Source organism: Eurosta solidaginis, chromosome 4, assembly GCF_040869045.1.
Source record: "Eurosta solidaginis isolate ZX-2024a chromosome 4, ASM4086904v1, whole genome shotgun sequence".
NCBI lineage: Eukaryota > Metazoa > Arthropoda > Insecta > Diptera > Tephritidae > Eurosta > Eurosta solidaginis.
Window position 1 is genome coordinate 204371402 of NC_090322.1, and position 20064 is coordinate 204391465.

Sequence of the window (20064 nt, forward strand, 5' to 3'; positions counted from 1 at the left end):
CTATTCATACACAAATGAGGGACTTTATATAAAAACTAAAAAAAAGTTAAATTTCACTAAATGCAATTAAATACATTTTTTTAGTAGATGGTAGTCAAATGAACTATCAAATATAAAAAACAAACTTTCGGTCCTAATTTATTGAATTTAAACACAAAATATGTATCTCTAATGTTGAGTAACGTTTTCTTCAAATTATATAAAATATTTTTCAGTTTAAACTTTTTTGATTTAGCATACAAGATATGTAGAAACAAACAAAAACAAAACAAACAATTGTCTATAAGGCCAAACCCTGAATTGGAGCATCTAAAAAAAATGTTAGACAAAATGTTCATAGGCGAGCACGAAAATGGAGCAATTGATCGCACTCCCCCAGCGGGTTAGGGGGAGTCAGAATATACCCGCGGTAGGTATGCCTGTCGTAAGAGGCGACTAAAATACCAGATTCAAGGGGCTGTGTAGCGCAACCCTGCAGGTTGCCAGCGCAACATATAGCTCCTCCAAACCCAATTGTCAACCTCACCTATCCGCGGCGAATCCTGTTTCACTAACAGACGAGGCTCTGGCGACCCTAAGCTCCTTATGGAACTTGGGGTTGGGGAGGGAGGGGATGGCCTGAAGGTTTAATGTGGCCACATAAATCGTTCCCGAGATGGTCGGGCCAGCACCTTAATGGTGCTGTGGTACCGGAGCGTACCGGATCTGTATCCGGCAAAGGACCATCACATCGATAACACTCCCCAAAGCCTTCGGGGAGCAACCTTATCGCTACAACAACAACAACAATTGATCGCACTAATATACGTGCCAATTATTGATCTAACTACACACTAAAAAATGCTGAACCCTTATCCAAGGCTTATTTAGATACCCGTGGCGAATCCTGTTTCTTTAGCAGCCGGGATGGCCTAGAACAATGTGGTTATATTAAATCGATCCCTGTATGGTCGGGCTTATATCTTAATGGTGCTTGTTACCGGAGCGTACCGGATTCATATTCGTCAAAGGACCATCAACATCGACAATTTTCGTGGTGCTACTTTCGCGCAAAGAGTTTCCACATTGTTTCCGCAATGATTTACGTTTAAAAAGTTTCATCGAACATGTGCGATAGCCTTAATTCGCTCTTTTCTTTAAAAAGGTGAAACGCGCTTAATGTATGGTGAAATTATTTTAAACGTAAGCAAAACATATTAAAAATTAGTCCGTAAGCAGAATAAGCGAAGGGCAGTTGATTTACTACTCACACCATTTTCCGCTACAGCACTGCATATGCTTAGTGTAAAAAATTGTGAAACCTTATTCAAAAATATATAAAAATGGATGAGCCAATTTCTATTTAAAATAGCTGTCCTTGTAGAGCTTTATTTAAGAACTTTTTAAACAAAGTTACATTCCAGTCAGTTCAGTATTGTCCAAAGCTATTATCAAAATTTCAGACTTTGATTTATAACGTGTGTGTGGATATTCGATAATATTGTAAAACCAAAGTATAGAGTACGTTAGATCACAAACTCAGTTATTTTCGGGAACATTCGGTTACAAAAAAGTAGCAATAAATTTCCTTAACTTTTTTAATATAAAGCTAAATTTCTATTGCCAAATCCGCGTTTCGTTTCTTGCCCACACAAAAAATTCTAAGTAATGAATTATTTTCTATTGCAGGGATTCTAAACGAAATTAGCAGAATGTATTCGATTGTTTCGTCAATTATAGCAGAGTATTGACTCTTTTTCGATGACAATTAGTGATATTTAGTTGAAACTTCAAAAATTATAATGTTTTCAGATACAAACGATTCCAGCATAATTTTAATCGCTTACACAATTTTTTCAGCATACATATGTATGTATGTATGTACATACTTGTACATATGAGCATGAAAGTTTTATCATTGAATGCGCTTATTACTTTGCAACAACTTGGTATGGTCCACTCTTCGTTTCGGCTTTCGAAAATGTACACTGTAAAAATTTTTATTACACTGGAAAAAATTTTTAATTTTAAATTTTTTTTTAGATTTAATATAATATTACATATATCACTGGGCTTCACAAACTCATAACACCTCCATTGAAGTCGCTTATGCAGACACTGACGACTACAACAAAACAAAAGAATAGATACTTTCAAGGTACAAAACTGCTAAAACTATTACAGGAACTCAAAGTTATCATTCGTTCATACCTTTAGATGAATTTTGACTCAAAGTTAGCAAACATTCCGAAAGTCAACAGTATGAGGTGCGTAAAATTTTATATTAAATCGAAAACAAAAATTTTAAATAATCAAGGGTAGGACCATATTTTGGGGGTGTCTGAAAAATTAGATAATATGATTCTTTTTCTAATCTATTCGAATTACAAAAAAATGCTTGATCTTTCAAGTTTTTTACAAGTAAATTTTTTCTTTTTTGAAAAAAATTTTTTCCAGTGTAACAAATATTTTTTCAGTATACGTTTTCGAAATCCGGTTGGAATATCTTTCTAATGGTACCAAGATCTTTTAAATCGGTTGAGCCATTCCGCAGTTATCACAGTTCAAAAGTACATATAACCGTAATTTTTCACAAATTTGACACCTTGCCGCTCACAATTTTTTAAAAATGGGATTTCTAAAAATGAGGTTGTGCTTGTATAGGTAAAGTGTACCTCTACGTAAAATTTCATCAAAATCTGAGGGGGTCGGGTTCAACGCATATCGGTTTTGATATGAAATTCATCATATGCATATATCTATAGGTATGTTAACAATAACAATAATAACAAAATAGTATTGGTTTATATTAAATGGTTTAGCTATAGTTTTTGGCGATTTACTTGTTTAAGGAAAATTCAAAACAAATTTTAGGAAAATTATTATAACTGTTGCAAAACTCAGTAGATATTGCAGTAACAAAATATTCTTCAACGGTTCTTACTCCTGTTCTCAGAGAGCTCAGGCCAACCCAATGTAATACATGTGAAATAGTGGCGTAAATAAAATGCATAGGTTATGAAGAGCATACTTTTCTGCCCTTTTATACAAATAGCACTTTGAACCTTACCAAGAAGGTTACTGAACTCGATCCCATTATTTAATTTAATTTTTAGTAATCGAAGTGCTTATTAATGGTTTAAAAATGCTATTTTTAAAATATTATTTATCATGTTTTAAATTAAAAAAATAGCTACTCACATAATTAAGGTTTAACGTTTTCAATTTCAAAATTACCTACAACGAAAAACAAAAATAGTTGATATTATTATTTTTTATATACATATATAGAAAAAAATGCAAAATAATACCAAAATCGACTCTCTAAAATCGTATTTGTTTCGTCAATCCTTAACTGCAAATTACTGTATAAGCGCATACCAACAATGCATTAATACGATAATATCATTTTATTTGCAACCTTTTTAATGTGACTTCTTTAATTCATATAATTTACCTTATCCATTATTTTTATTTATTTGGAAAAGTTTTAGTTAATGTTTTTATACATACATGTCAAGGTCTAAACACTCCTTGAAGTATTCCTTTATATGAATTGTGAACATTTAATAGTTGGCACTCGGTATATTTTGAGCGTTTATTATGCATTCCCAGTAGGAATAGTACGTGTTAATTGTTTAGTTTCAAAACTTACAGACTTGGCTATAACCTTGGTTTGGAGCAGTACGGCAGACCTGTTTAATTTTGTGAGAAGGTCGTTCAAAACTTAATCACCTCCGCAAAGTGAGTGCGCTCTCTCAATATTTGTTATGATATCTCCCATTTCCTTTTAAAAGATTTTTGATAACAGTTTATGTGTCTCTTTTACACATCTTGAGAGGTTAAAACTGATGCAAAAAAAAAATACTTCGGGTTTGCCGCTTCACTTTCAGTCAAGATTTGCTAACAGGGTTGTTGGTAAGGTTTTGTTTTTTTTTTTTTTTGCAAAGCATGCATATGTGTCATAACTATTATGGGAGTAATAATATTTTGTTTTGTATCAGAAGATTTATTTTCGTGTTTGGATAGTGTATTTTTTAGTGGAAAACAATTATTGTGATGTATGTATTTTTACAAAGAATTATTTTTCCGATCCCCTACATCCATGAGGAACTTAGGGTCGCCAGAGCCTTGGCTGTTAAAGTAACACGATTCGCCACGGGTAGGTGAGGTTGACAATTGGATTGGCGAAGCATTATTTTACTCTGGCAGCATCTTGAAAGTGTTGCGCTACACAAGCCTTGAATCAATTTGGTATTTCAGTCATGTCTTACGACAGGCATACCTGCCGCGGGTATATTCTAAGCCCCCTAACCCGATGGAGCTCGAAGTCAGGTGTGTTAAAAAATATATAAACATCTTTTCTCTTTTTCGCGATATAGAATGACCTTCTTTGGCGATCATTCTCAGAAAATCGCAAAATAATAGAAGAGTTATTTCACGTGTTTGTTGAAACATATGAGGAAGGCTCCTCGCTTCGTAACAACAGCTAGCATGGTTAGTTATTGTGCTTTCAAATATAGTGCAAAAGCCTGATCACAAAGAATTTGCTTAAGAACATACAAATATACAAAATATGTATATTCTATACGAAAGTATAAATACATATATGCAGCAAAAGCAATTGGAAAAAAGCTGTACGTTAACAAGACGTGGCTTTGGTCGAGTCTTTTTGTGAACAGAACGATAATCACATCATTCGAAATAGCTGCTGCCTTGTCCGTTTTGAAGGAGTCTTGTTTCAATTTTTCTCCATAATATTAAATAAATCGAAATTAAAAATAGCTTTAAAAATATTTTCGTACGTATATTAAGCAAGTAAATGCATCCCTCGCTTAGCAACACCAAATATCGGAGTAGCTTTTACATAGCTGCGTATTGGTACAAGTATCTTCAGCAAAGAACGCTAACAGCAAAATTAAGCAAACCGCTTCGACTAGTTTGTATTGGCATAGCGAGTGCGATGGGAACGTCCTCTGCTGATGCACTTAGTGCTTTAGTGAGAATACCTTCCTTCCCTTTTATGATAGAGAAAGAGGCAATATACTAGGCTCACTAAGACTTCAAAGTGTTGCGGAGTTGAAGCTAGGAAACATGATGGGGCATATGAAAGTAATAAGAAAATTCATAGGAAATCCCACATTACAGCTGCGTTACGTAATGTCCCCTAGGCTCAGAATCTCACGGAACTTAGAAGTGTCCATTGTGGACAGGACCCACTGGGATACGGGGAATTCCTATAATGATCCTGACGCAGAGGTCCAGCTCAAGGATGGATCGATATTCGATGACGGAATAGCGGGAGCTGGCCGAACTTCAAGAAACCGAAACTAATTGCATGCTACCCCACCATATTTCAGGCAGAAATCCATGCAATAGAAATTTGTGGTAGAGAATTTCTATGAAGAGGCTCATGCTCGAAGAGCATCTACATTATGTCGAATCCTACACAATTACATCTAAGCTAGTGGATAACTGCATTGAACTCCTTGAAGACCTGGGAGCCAAAAATGAGGTTTTGTTAGGATGCTGACATCAGGGATATGAAGGTAATGAATATGTAAATTACATAGCCAAGCAGGGTGCTACAGCAGCATTTTATGGTCCAGAGGCCTTTTGTGGACTCACAAAAGCACACACTCAGGAAACCGTAAGTAACTGGGAAACAAAACTAATCGGACGTCACTGGCCCAGGACAAAGACAGGCCAAACTGTTTATACCTCCGACAACGAAAGTAGCAGCCAAACTCATTAATCTAAGCAGGGGGGCTACGAACTCTCACTGGGTACTATGCGTGACGCTGTAGTCTACGATATCACCTAAGCAAGTTAAATATATGTATACGATACACAAATTTGTCGTTTCTGTGAGCTGGAGTATGAAACGCCGGTTCACATTCTCTGCGAATGCGTCGCTCTGGTAAGGCAGATACTCTCCCATCTGGTGGCATGACTCTTAATCCCCTTGTGATATGGAGTAAAAAGCTTTAAGATACATGAAAAGCCTCCACATACAAAATTAGGCTGAAAGCTCATACACAATAGATCTACACAAAGGTCGCAGTGCCTCCTAATAATAATAATAATCTTCAGTTTATTATTATAATCCAATGATGAATCATAAATATTTCCGTAATAATAAAACAAAATGTCAAACAAATTTTCCAAACAAATTTCAGCTGTATTTACAATATACCATATCATATCGCATTAAATTCCGATGTTATGAGTACCCCGGGCTTTCCCTTTCAATACTTATCGAACTGTTTACTCAATTTAGCAAACCAAAGAATAACATATACTTGCTATTTCTATCCGATATCCGAAAATTGACTACTAACAATTAAGTTATTAAAATGCTAGAAGTTGTTGATTAAAAAGCCATTATGAATGTGCATATGTAAATATGTAGCATGTATATTAGAATGGGTCGATTTATTAACCAATATCGCGCCATCGATTTTTCGATAGGATTTGGGCTCCGGAAAAAAAAGTTCCACTACGCATACACAAAAGAATAATTTTCGAGCCTGCGAAATTTAATTTTTTTGACTTTCTTTCGACTTAGATTTTTAAGGTTTTTTTCATGACCTGCTAAAAAATTTCCATTGGATTGTAAAATTTTCATGTTTTCATGTCCGACCCAAAAATGTCCGCTAAAAACGTTGGCGATGTACCGGTTTTGTGAAAAAAAAATATTTTTTGGGATGCTATCCTACCATATATATATATATATATATTTTTTTTTTTTTTTTTCAAAAAACTGTTATCGCCAACGTTTTTAGCGAACATTTTTGGGTTGAACAGGGTATACATATGAAAATTTTTTAGTAGGGCATGAAAAAAACCTTAAAAATCAAAGTCGAAAAAAAGTCAAAAAAATTTAATTTCGCAGGCTCGAAAATTATTCTTTTGTGTATGCGTAGTGGAACTTTTTTCCGGAGCCCAAATCCTATCGAAAAATCGATGGCGTGATATCGGTTAACTTTCGTCCATACAAATCGACCCACCCTAATGTTTATATTTTATTGAAGCGTAAATATTTTACTTAGGTTCAATAAATATTTTATCAATAAGACTACTTCTACGTAGATAACACGCAAGGTCAAAGTGTAGAATGACCAAAAAAAGATTGCATGTTCTTGTTTTGTGTAATTATAATTGAGTATTTTAGAATTTAGAACTTTTGAACATGCAAATTAACATTTTATTTTAATAGTCAATTATTCGTCAAGCGTACAAAGCAATTATTGCAAAGCAGGTGTTTTAAAAAAAATTTAGTCTACTGTTTGCAGCATACATTGACTACAAATAGCACTATTGGTGCTGTTATACTAACTATAGCAGCTAACTATAATTGGTACCGTTCTATCGATAGTATTTGGAATTCCAGACTATATACGTAATGCGATTGTATTCACGCGAACCTTATAAAATTATTATTCAATATGTAGGATCACACATTATGCATCCACAGTTACATATAATCTTTCATTAATACAAAATATTATTTTAGAAAACAAAATGAATTTGTAAACAAACAAACCATGAAATATACGAGTTATCGATTTTTTATCGAAGCGTAATAAATTGGTCTCCGATAACAGACGGTGCTAATGGGTTATCGATTTGTTATCGGAGTTTTGCTGATTTGTTATCGGAGTGTTGCTGATTGGTTACCGACGAGTTATCGGCTTGTAATCTATGTGTTATTGGTTTGCTATCGACTTAAAATCGATTCCTGTAACACTATTATAGTGAACTGATAGTTTGTCGATAACACACCGATACCACTTTGATAACAAATACCGATAAAAATCGGGAATAAACCGGTAACAGTGGTTATCGATAACAGTTCGTTAACTGTTCGAAAATAACCTAATAACAAGGCGATTGTTATTACCCGACAACTTTCGTACTCATAAATGTACTTTTATGAACCCTGCTGATATGATTCCACAATGTCCCGAAGTGATCGCGAAATGGTTGCGAATGCAAACCCGCAATTAACTCGAAATGGCTATGTAATGATTACAAGACGATGTCGTAATGATCTCAAAATAATTCCGAAATACTACGGAAATTGTCCCGAAATAAAACCGTAATAGTCGTGAAAACCATCTCGAAATGTTGCCTATTACATTTGCCAAAATGATATTGAAATAAGGACAGGTAAAAAAAGTTCTGCAAATTAGAAAATGCTCACAAAGGTAGTGAAAGTTACTTTATTTACTCTTGTTTTTATTATCAATTTTTTTGTTGCTGTCCATATGACCCAACTTTTTTGGAGAGACCCGACATCAAGTTTTGTACAATGGTTTTATTCACTTTTAATCGCACCGTTCGCCACAGTTATTGTACTTCGGTAACGATTTTTGTTGGTTTCCCTATTTTCAAAAGTTTTTCTTTCATCAGAGCCCAATATCGTTCAATTGGATGCAACTGAGGCATGTTGAGTGGATTCCTAACATAATCTATATTGTTATCTTCGAACCACTTTTGGGTGACACGTGCGTAATATGCGTGAGCCAAGTTCGACCAAAATATAATTGGACCATTATGACGTCGTACGAATGGCAAAATACGTTTTTGCAGACACTTTTTCACGTTCACTTCTGCGTTGATGGTTCCCATCGTAACGAACGGCGTGGATTTATGCCCGTATTCACAAATAGCTGGCGAAATCAGAAATTTTCTGCCAAACTTTTCTATTAGGGTGGTTTTTTTCGTATAAGAAATGTCCTCTCCGTACAGTAGAACTGGGATCATGGTAATGTTCTCAGGTCCATTTGAAAGTACGTTTCGTTGTCCATATTCATACAAAATTTTAGTTTGGCAATTTGCTTTCATAGCGGTTACGTGCGAGGAAAATTCTTTTTGACGTCTGTTTTTTTTCGTTTTGGAGCTATTTTCGTTTGTATGTTTAAATACCAAATCTCTGCTTGATTTGCGTGACTTGCTCAAGTGTGGTTTTGGCTATTTTGGCAGTCTCCCTAGTTGATATGTATCGGTTTTTACTAGGATAGGACATTGTCCTACAACTGGGCGTCCGCTGATCCCTTCGGGCGGCCACTTTTCGCCTTGTCTTTCACTAAACCACCTACCTTGAAGCGCAAAACTGATTTCGGGCAGTGTCATAGGATGATCCTGTGAGTCGCACTAGCTTTTTGTAAGTAGCATTGGGATTATTCGTCCAAATGTACAAAAAAAAATTGGCGTAGCTCTTCGTTGGTATTCATTTTTGAAGTGGTTGAAGGCTTGAACTCCGAAGCTATTATATCTTAAAAAATTTCATGAAATGCCAATTAAAAAATAATTTATTCAATGCGTATTGTATCATTGCTAAAAACTTATAGAGAGTTCTAAATTTGCAGAAGTTTCTGTACCAGTCCTTAGTAGAAATGATCTCGAAATACCCCCGGAAATAGTCACTGCATAACCACAGAATTATGGATGTATAAAAAACGAAAAATAATTTTTCTCATTTGAGTTTTGAGAAATAAGAATTATTTGCAGATCTCGATAATAAAATAATGTTCAGTTTACATTACGTTAACTCTTATAGAGCAGATGGGGGATTTAGTATTGCCGAAACAGATTTCGGATGCAAAGTAACAGTTTTAATAAACCTTTGGAAATAAATCTAACCAAATGAAAGTGTGATACTGAGAAACCATACTTCGTTGGGAAATCACTTTTTTGTTCGTCCAAATCGGTTGTGTTTTTGTTGTTGTATTGACGACAAAGACACTGCCCGAAGGTTTTGGGGAATGTTATCGATATTGATGGTGCTTTGCCGGATATAGATCCGGTACGTTCCAGTAACAAAGCATCATTAAGGTACTAGCCCGACCATCTCGGGAACGATTAATATGACCACATTACACCTTCCAGGCCATCCCTCCCCCCACCCCCACCCCCAATTTCCATGAGGAACTTGGGGTCGCCAGAGTCTCGCCTGCTATTTGTAACAGGATTCCCCTCGCGTAGGTGAGGTTGGCAATTGGGTTGCGGAAGCTTTGAAGCTATAAAGCTTTGTATTGCGCTTATCAACCGCTTGAATCCCTATCCGAGTTGTTATCCGTGATAAAACGAATCGGTTTTTATGGTTAGCCGTTAAATTCAATCTCTGCTAAATTGTTATTAATATTTTTGTGTTTATATGTCGGAAAAACTAATCCATTGCTAAATACAAAACTTTACATACATTCTTGATGTAAAGGAACAAGTCGGCTAATTTCAAGTTTTGATTGAAAACAAAAAAACAAAATAAAACAAAAAAATTACTCTTTAATAGCCACAATTTATTCATTAGACTGACAATCCGTTTTGTCGTTGAAAAATGTAACTCAACATTTGACTTAATAAATTGAATTTCATTAAAATGATTACCCCTTCCGAATGATTAATTGCCATAGTTTGACTGATAACCGGTTGACTGAACGGTTCAAAGGAATAATGACGGATATGCGAGTGGCAAATTCTAACCCAGCATACGAACGTTGATTAAGTAGGTAATGTCAAACAGATTGCTAGCTTAAAGTTAATACTTAAAACGCCAGATGCCTTGACGCTACTGCGTTGAAATTACGTAGCTTTTGTCACCGACATAAATTTCCGTTAAACAGATTTTTGTAAAGTACCGGCCCACGCTTTGCTGGTGGTATGACATGCTCAAGGTACTTAAGAGGCTGATGGTGTTACTGTCTTTTATGTACTTAGTGACAGCATAAAATTGCTGGAAATATGTGTAGCTAATTAGTTTTGCTAGTGTGGATTCAAGTACATATGTGCTTTAATTTTTCTTTTAATTATCGTACTTTTAAAGATTTTTTTTCTAACTTCATAACTTATTTAATGTATTCATGTCCATACCAACATGTACTAAGAATATGTTAATAACAACATTTAAACGGTCGCTTGAAGGTGTTAAGCAAATAAATCAATCATTAACGGTAATTTTAAATATTCATAGAAGTTTGGTTTGAATATTCTAAATAGCATGCAAATATGATATTCAATTAAAATTTAATTACAGAATTTAATTTGTTTTAATACACAAAATCGAGCAACAAGGTTCGAACTTGTAATAGGCGCTAGTTATATTTATTAAATTTTTTTATTTATTAATTTGTTAGAATTAAAATCCGAGAAGATTATGATCGCGCTTATCTTCCTTTTTTTCCTTTGAAATTTGAGCCTAGCTCTGAATCTTTGCAGTTCTAAATTTATAGCTAAACCAAGTAAGACTAAGAGAATTTAGATTTTTCTTGTTTGAAGTTTAAGCTGTAAAACTTCGGGGTGAGTGGTTGTCAAACACTGTCTATTTATCCATTTTTTAAACTTTTTAAGTTTAAAGTTTCAACCGAATGAAATTAGAAACTAATTAAATGCAGAGGTTCAAAATGTTGGTGGAAAAAGTTGGAAAACTTGCTAAGAGCTCAGTTTTCCAACATGAGCACGCGATCTTAGCACACTAGCAAAAAGGCAAAAAGCTATCGCTGAGTCATAGAGTTCTTTTTGGCAATCTACCAGCTGGTTACAGATGTGTCATAGATTTACTACTGAAGATTTATCTCTTTCATTGCAAGCCGCTGAGTCATTGTTAGCAAATCGATAAAACGTCGATAGCAAATTGGTTTCACTCCAATAAGAAATTAATAAATTTGTTTCACTCCGATAAGAAATGGATAGTTTTTGGATGACTAATCGAAACCTTTTCGATAACTCTTTGACAATAAGTCGATAACTTTTCGATAGTAACTTTATAATATGGCGATTAAAAGTGGCAAAAGTCAGATATTAAACGATTGCTTTCGACGGCAATTCGGATAAAACCGATAAATCGTCGATGAAAAATAACTCATCGGAATAATTCCGAAAACAATCACGAAAATTTTTCGGAAAAAATCGTGAACTATCTTGAAATACCAAATGATAAAATTTTTCCTAAAAGTATCCCAAAATAGTGCCAAATTCATCTCAAAAGTACTCAAAAAATAGTCCGTTACGATCCCAAAACAATCTCAAAAGCTCGCGGGTTCGAGCTCAAGGCCTAACAGTAATTTTTGTGGCATTATTACTGTTATGATGCATTTTTTCTTAATTGGCCAAATTTTTAAATTAGAATAGAAGATAGAACAAATTTTAGACAACTGCCAAAGCTCGTTTTATAGATCCATTGCGGGAACTGATAAATTTCTTCATCGGCAACGTTAAGCTGTCGGTGCTATGACCCTTCAGCTAGGGGTTGTTTGTTTGTCTTCATTATTTCTACTGATACAACAAAAATTGTCAATCTCAAAAGCAATTTGGAAACGACGCTGGAAAATTCTTAACCCCGTAAACCCAACCTGAAGTGATCCCAAAACTATTCAGAATACAATCCGCAAATAATTCAAAATTTTCCAGAAAGCAATCCTGAAATTATCTCGAATTGTTGCTGAAGCCAATACCGAAATTTTCGCCGAATGATCCCAAAGTTATCTTGTAATATATCAGAATTTAACCCGAAAATATGTTAGCATCCATATCACACTCATGATCGTTGATCACAAATACAAACTCCGAGCTAAAATTTCTTTTATGAATTCCAAACGACTGGATTAGTTTATTTTTAATTCAAACTTAGTTTAAACTTGCACTGAAGAACTGCGCCTTCAATGACATTATTATACTACAAAATTGCTTTTACATAGAATGCGTTTATCAAATTGTTATTGGGTTATTGGATGTGTCGGAATACGCAAGTGGGCTTAATTGCAATTCCATCATGGAAGCAAACGCTATACTTAAGTATAAACATATATAAATAGCAACAACAGTACAGCATCAATTATGCAATTGATAATTTTGAACTACATATTCCGTCTTATTGATGCATATTGCAGATTGTCAATAATTGTTTGTATGTATATTTATTGCTTATGTTGCACTTCAATTTACAGTTGTTACTTTTGTTATTGTCGTGGCAGTCATGATTGTTTTTACAATTTATCTGCACAATCGCGAAACAATAATTAATGTTTGCAGTTTGAGTAGCAAATTATTGTGCTTGTAAATATATAAGTATGTAGGTATGTATGTGTGTGCATTTGATAGATGTGCAGATATGCAGAAAACAGATGTAACTTAAGCAAAAAATAAATTATGTATTCATAATTGCATAATATGTACATAACATTATCTTGCGCTCATACATATCGAAACTTATTATGGGGATGCCAGTATGATACGACCGTGTATATTTAGAATTGACTTCCTAGCTTGTCTGTTGCATGATTGCATTTTCTTAATTTTATATTTTATTTTCCTGGTCATGCAAATGTTTGCAATTCTTTGATTTGTATGCACAAAAGATTGGTCAGTCGAGTAATTTCAAGCATCTGTTGAATGCGCATAACTTTCACGTAAAGCCTACAAGAGTTAATATATTTTTAGCAAATTTGTCAGTAATAATCGAAGCTGAAATTCTATGAAGGTCAATAAGAAAACTTTACTTTTTAATGTAAAAAAAAAAAATATTCTTTTTCAAGGTAACAGGAAATCCATCCAAAGGTTTCCGGCTCACGTGATACCTAGCAATAATTATTTAAAATAAAAAACAGTCGTTCCTCCGAAGTGGTTTGGCAAGCCTTTTGGGGCTATAGGAGTCGCCAAAGTTATCGGAGGAAAGAAAACGGAAAACGAGGGTAAAATGAAAAGTTAAGGTAGAAGCATATGAAAAAAAGAAGGCGAATAAAAAGACGAAAGCGAAAGGCCAACACAAAAGAAATGAAAAAGAAAGAAAGAGCAAAAAGGAAAATAAAAAAGAAGATGAAAATGAAAAAAGGATAAGAAAAAAAGAAAAAGAGGAAAATACAAATTAAAACAAAACGAAAAGGAATAGGTAGGAAGAAATAACAAGTGAAGAAAAAAATAAATAAAAGCGAACAAGTAAGGAAGGCTAAGTTCGGGTGTAACCGAATATTACATACTCAGCTGCCAAATAACAGCTTGCAAAACTTCTATATTACCTTCTTTTAAAGTGGGCGGTGCCACGCCCATTGTCCAAAGTTTTACTAATTTTCTATTCTGCATCATAAGGTCAACCCAGCTACCAAGTTTCATCGCTTTATCCATCTTTGGTAATAAATTATCGCACTTTTTCGGTCTTTCAAAACTTTCGATATCGAAAAGTGAGTGTGATTATAGTCCGATTCCGCTCATTTTAAATAGCGATCTGAGATGAGTGTCCAGGAACTTACATAGCAAATTTTATTAAGATACCTCAAGCTATGGAGACAAAATAAGGGAAAATCACCATGTAGGAAAATGAACCTAGGGTAACCCTGGAATGTGTTTGTATGACATATGTATCAAATGGAAGGTATTAAAGAGTATTTTAAGAGGGAGTTGTCCATAGTTCTATGGGTGGACGCCATTTAGGGATATCGCCATAAAGGTGGACCAGGGCTGACTCTAGAATTTATTTGTACGATATGGGTATCAAATGGAAAGTGTTAATGAGTATTTTAAAGGGGCGTGGGCCTTAGTTCTATAGGTGGACGCCTTTTCGAGATATCGCCATAAAGGTGGACCAGGGGTGACTCTAGAATTTGTTTGTACGATATGGGTATCAAATGGAAAGTGTTAATGAGTATTTTAAAAGGGCTTAGTTCTATAGGTGGACTCTTTTTCGAGATATCGCCATAAAGGTGGACCAGGGGTGACTCTAGAATTTGTTTGTACGATATGGGTATCAAATGAAAGGTGTTAATGAGTGAGGGAGTGGTGGTAGGTAGTTGTATATGTGAAGGCGTTTTCGAGATATTGACCAAAATGTGGACCAGGGTGACCCAGAACATCATCTGTCGGGTAAAGCTAAATTATTTATATATGTCATACCACGAACAGTATTCCTGCCAAGATTCCAAGGACTTTTGATTTCGCCCTGCCGAACTTTTTCATTTTCTTCTACTTAATATGGTAGGTGTCACACCTATTTCGCAAAGTTTTTTTCTAAAGATATATTGTGCGTCAATAAACCAATCCAATTACCATGTGTCATCCCTTTTTTCGTATTTGGTATAGAATTATGGCATTTTTTCATTTTTCGTAACTTTCGATATCGAAAATTGGGCGTGGTCATAGTCGGACTTCGGCAATTTTTTACACCAATACAAAGTCAGTTCAGATAAGTACGTGAACTGAGTTTAGCAAGATATAGCGATTTTTGCTCAAGTTATCGTGTTGACGGCCGAGAGGAAGGACATTCGGTTGACTGTGTATAAAAACTGGGCGTGGCCTCAACCGATTTCGCCATTTTTCACAGACAACAGTTATCGTCCTAGAATCTAAATACCAAATTTCACAAGGATTGGTAAATTTTTGTTCGACTTATGGCATAAAAAGTATCCTAGACAAATTAAATGAAAAAGGGCGGAGCCACGCCCATTTTGAAATTTTCTTTTATTTTTGTACTTTATTGCACCATATCATTACTGGAGCCGAATGTTTATTTATTTATTTATTTATCTATTTAAGCCAATTAAAAAAGAATTTTATAGAACGTTGACATAATTTACTGATATACTGTAAAGATATTAAATTTCTTGCTAAAATTTGGCTTTAAAAAAATTTTTTTAAGTGGGCGTGGTCGTTCTCCGATTTTGCTAATTTTTATTAAGCATTCATATAGTAATAGGAGTAACGTTCCTGCCAAATTTCATCATGATACTTTAACGACTGCCAAATTACAGCTTGCAAAACTTTTAAATTACCTTCTTTTAAAAGTGGGCGGTGCCACGCCCATTGTCAAAAATTTTACTAATTTTCTATTCTGCGTCATAAGTTCAACTCACCTACCAAGTTTCATCGCTTTATCCGTCTTTGGTAATGAATTATCGCACTTTTTCGGTTTTTCGAAATTTTCGATATCGAAAAAGTGGGCATGGTTATAGTCCGATATCGTTCATTTTGGATAGCGATCTGAGACGAGCGCCCAGAAACCTACATACAAAATTTCATTAAGATACCTCAAAATTTACTCAAGTTATCGTGTTAACGGACAGACGGACGGACTGACATGGCTCAATAAAATTTTTTTTTCGATACTGATGATTTTGATATATGGAAATCTATATCTATCTCGATTGCTTTATACCTGTACAACCAACCGTTATCCAATCAAAGTTAATATACTCTGTGAGCTCTACTCAACTGAGTATAAAAATTAGAACATAACGAAAAGGAATTGGGATGAAGAAATAACCAGTGCAGAAAAAATGAAAGCGAAAAATAAAAGTAAGAGGATTTTTAGCAGCATTTTTACGACAGAATGCCTTGCCTCGAATAAATCTTTACCCGTATACCGCTGAGGTAAATGTTTGCTTATAGATTTCATATATTTGCTGCTCACAATCAATTTTTCCCATCGATCTGTACTAAATTCATATAATATCACATATGATGAATTTCATAGCAAAACCGATATGCATTGGACCCGACCCCCTCAGATTTTGGTGAAATTTTGCATAGAGGTACACTTTACCTATACAAACCAAACCTTATTTTTAGAAATTGCATTTTTGTGGGCGTGGCAAGGTGTGAAAGTTGTGAAAAATGCGTGAAAAATTACGGTAATATGTACTTTTGAGCTGTGATAAGTACGGAATGGCTCAACCGATTTCAAAGATCTTGGTACCGTTGGAAAGGTATGCAGATCGGCTTTCTAAAACGTATTCTGGCGTCACATGCTTTTAAATTAGGCTTGGTCATTAATAGCAGATATAGGAAGTGCGGGTTGGAGGAGGAAAGGATTGAGCACGCTTTGTACTCGTGTCCTGCGTTTTGCGCCTTTCGCCTTTCGCACTGAATGATACGCCTTAACCGTCATTTATTTCATAAAAACACCGTAATTTAGTTAAGAGAAATATATAAGAGAATTCTAAATATTTAATATAAGCATTAATAAATTTGCACACGATAAATGCTTTTATTTGCGATTTAAATTAAAAAACCATAAATAATGCAATCTCACTCGCCAATAAAAATTATCAACAGCCATAGCATCAAATGGCTGGAGAAATTATTTGCAAAATAACCATTAATTAAGGTTTTTTTATTGCAAGCAGTCAAGTCTTTGCCAAGTCCCTTCCATCAATAGCAGCTCATTGCACTATCACCTTTTTACAACAATAGTCACCGTAACAAATCAATAAGGCAAACAAAATTTTTCACTGAGAGAGTCAAATGAAATTATCACGATTTTTGTTACACAAATTAATTGAAATGGGATAAAAGTGATAGTGTAATAAAAATAGCAACATGTTTGTATGCTACTGAAATATGTAGCAGTAATTTTGTTATACAACAATTTCTTATTTGAAATGTACTTATTTGTGGCTGGCCATTAGGGTAGGTCAAATTGTAGGTGATGATTTTTCTACCTTTCATGAACATGAAGTGGTATATTAACTTTGGTCCGATGTTTGTAACGTTGAGAAATATAGAAGATAGACTCACCATTAAGTATACTGAATTGATCAGGGCGACGAACTGAGTTGATATAGCCATATCCGTCTGTCCGTCCGTCCGTCTTTCCGTCCGTCTATCTGTTTTAACGCAAACTAGTCCCTCAAATTTTGAGATATCTCAATGAAATTTGGCACAAGGATGTATTTTTGTATTATGTTAGAAATTTGTTGGATCCGGTAGGATCGGACCACTATAACATATACGTCCCATACAACCGATCGTTCAGATAAGACGATTTTGGTCATTCCTGCCGCAATTTAGAAAGTGTAAACGTGAAACTCGGTGATATATATTTTAATATATCATAGAAGATTTTCTGAAAAAATCTCTTTGATCGGAGCTATATATAGTATATGTCCCATACAACCGATCGTTCAGATAGGAAGATTTTTCACAATTTCTCCATTAATTTCCAATATAAAAACGTTAAACTTGGTGATATTTATTGTAATATATCATAGAAGATTTCATGAAAAAATCATTTCGATCGGAGATATATATAATATATATCCCACACAACCGATCCTTCAGATAGAAAGATTTTTAGCCATTTCTCCCTTAATTTCCAATATAAAAATGTTAAACTTGGTGATATTTATTCTAATATATCATAGAAGATTTCCTAAAAAAATCAGTTTGATCGGAGCTATATGTATATAGTATATACCTATCCCATACAACCGGTCGATTTTTGACAATTTCTCCATTAATTTTCAATATAAAAACGTTAAACTTGGTGATATTTATTGTAATATATCATAGAAGATTTCCTGTAAAAATCATTTCGATCGGAGCTATATATAATATATATCCCATACAACCGATCGTTGAGATAAGGGGGTTTTTTGCCATTTTTTTTATATTTATCTTAAAATCGTTTAGTTATGTACATCTCATCACTATATATTTCCTATCTTACACAGCCGATTATTTGGAGATTACGAATGGGATAAGATTATTGTTCAGCCCCATTCATGAAAGGTATGAAAGGTAAGGCACAGCCGGATACAGTCCCATCCTTATTTGTTTTTTTATTGATATTAGAGCTCATGTTCTGTTGCACAAGCCAAAAAATATTCCTCACTATTTGGGTTAAAAAATATAGAATATATATATTCTAAATATATTAAAGGTGTTGATATTGCTTTAATACACAATTTAGCAAAAGGCAATACTTAGAGACAAATTACAAAGCGTGCAGCATCTGTCTTTACATCAGTATGAACGTAGGAGATTTCGAGTTCAAAACTCAGCTTCTGAAAAGCTAGCTGATGAAGAAGCAAAGAAAAACTGTCCTAGTAACTATCATCGTGTGCAGAAATATATTGCATTGTTACGAAGTTTAGAAAATTCTTGATTATTTTGCACCTTCTGTTATCGTTCGAAACGCTGAACCGTCGAATATATAACTCAAATGTTTAGTGTAGCGAAACGTTCTTTATTTACAACACTACTGTGGCAGTAGTACTTCACAATTAGATTACTTGCGTACTTTAACTAAAAAATAAAAATAAATGTAAGGCGCGATAACCTCCGAAGAGATCTAAGGCCGAGCTTCTCTTCCAATTTGCGTCGTGCTCCTCTTGATTTTCCCTACAAATTGGCCGGACGGGACCTACATGTTTTAAGCCGACTCCGAACGGCATCTGCAAGGCAGATAAGTTTTCACTGAGAGCTTTTCATGGCAGAAATACACCCGGAGCGCTTGCCAAACACTGCCGAGGGGCGACCCCGCTTAGAAAAATTTTCTTCTAATTTAAAAACCTAATTTCTAAAATTTTGATGTTGCTTTGCCCGGGGTGCGAACCTAGAGCATACGGTGTAGTAGGCGGAGCACGCTACCATCACACCACGGTGACGTACTTTAACTACAACGTTTTAAAATCGAACTGATTGACCACCGCTTGGGCTGGACTGCTTTTATACTCTCAGTTCGCCTTGTTTACCTATTTCTGCCAGCGTCTAGACTTTTCCCGAACAGTCTTCTCGAATAGCTGTGTGTTTTTTTCTCATTTCTGTTCAGTCTTTCATATACCTAGAATGCGTGTAAATATGTGAGCAAGACCTTCTTCGCTTTTAGCTGGTGTTAACATGTACATATGTGTTATAACGTCTGAGCCTTTATGCACTCTCAATTATGCACATCGCCTATTCTATACAAATGGACGAATAACGGAAGCCAAATTTGAATTTGGTTTCGAAAGTGATTGAGACTAAAATTGATCAATACCACGAAAGAAAGCATACAAAATTGTTTATGGAAAATGAGTTACCATAATCAATACGAACATACGAGTCTTTTCAATATCTCTATTTAGCTAAATGACATGAAATTCTGGACTAAGCTAGCAGTTCCAGTATTCTATCACACCGTAAAAGCTTGGTTTCTTCTAAAGCGGTGCCGCTCTATAGCAGCCGTTACATAGTGATAGAATACGTTGCAATGTAAAAGTAATTATGTGAAAACTAGGAAAAGAAGGAAAGACGGCGAAAGTCCTCGTAACCTAATATAGAGGCAGTGCAATAAAAATTACGGCCGTCATGATGTTACAAACTCGTTCATAAACG

At 34.7% G+C, this 20064-nt stretch overlaps 1 protein-coding gene and 1 long non-coding RNA gene across 8 annotated transcripts in view; one reads left to right on the forward strand and one right to left on the reverse strand.

Moving 5' to 3' along the window:
* LOC137250915 (uncharacterized) overlaps positions 1-20064 on the forward strand; it is a 570288-nt gene that overhangs the window by 431561 nt on the left and 118663 nt on the right. The gene's annotated exons all lie outside the window — the stretch shown is intronic.
* Positions 1-20064, reverse strand: part of LOC137250907 (uncharacterized) — a 341188-nt gene that overhangs the window by 173347 nt on the left and 147777 nt on the right. For 6 of the 7 annotated variants that reach the window (XR_010953113.1, XM_067784609.1, XM_067784610.1 and 3 more), the window contains one exon: positions 3181-3216. The exons of the other annotated variant lie outside the window; for it this stretch is intronic. The gene's annotated coding sequence lies outside the window, so the exon portion shown is untranslated. The remainder of the gene's footprint in view (positions 1-3180; positions 3217-20064) is intronic. 7 annotated transcript variants of the gene reach the window in all.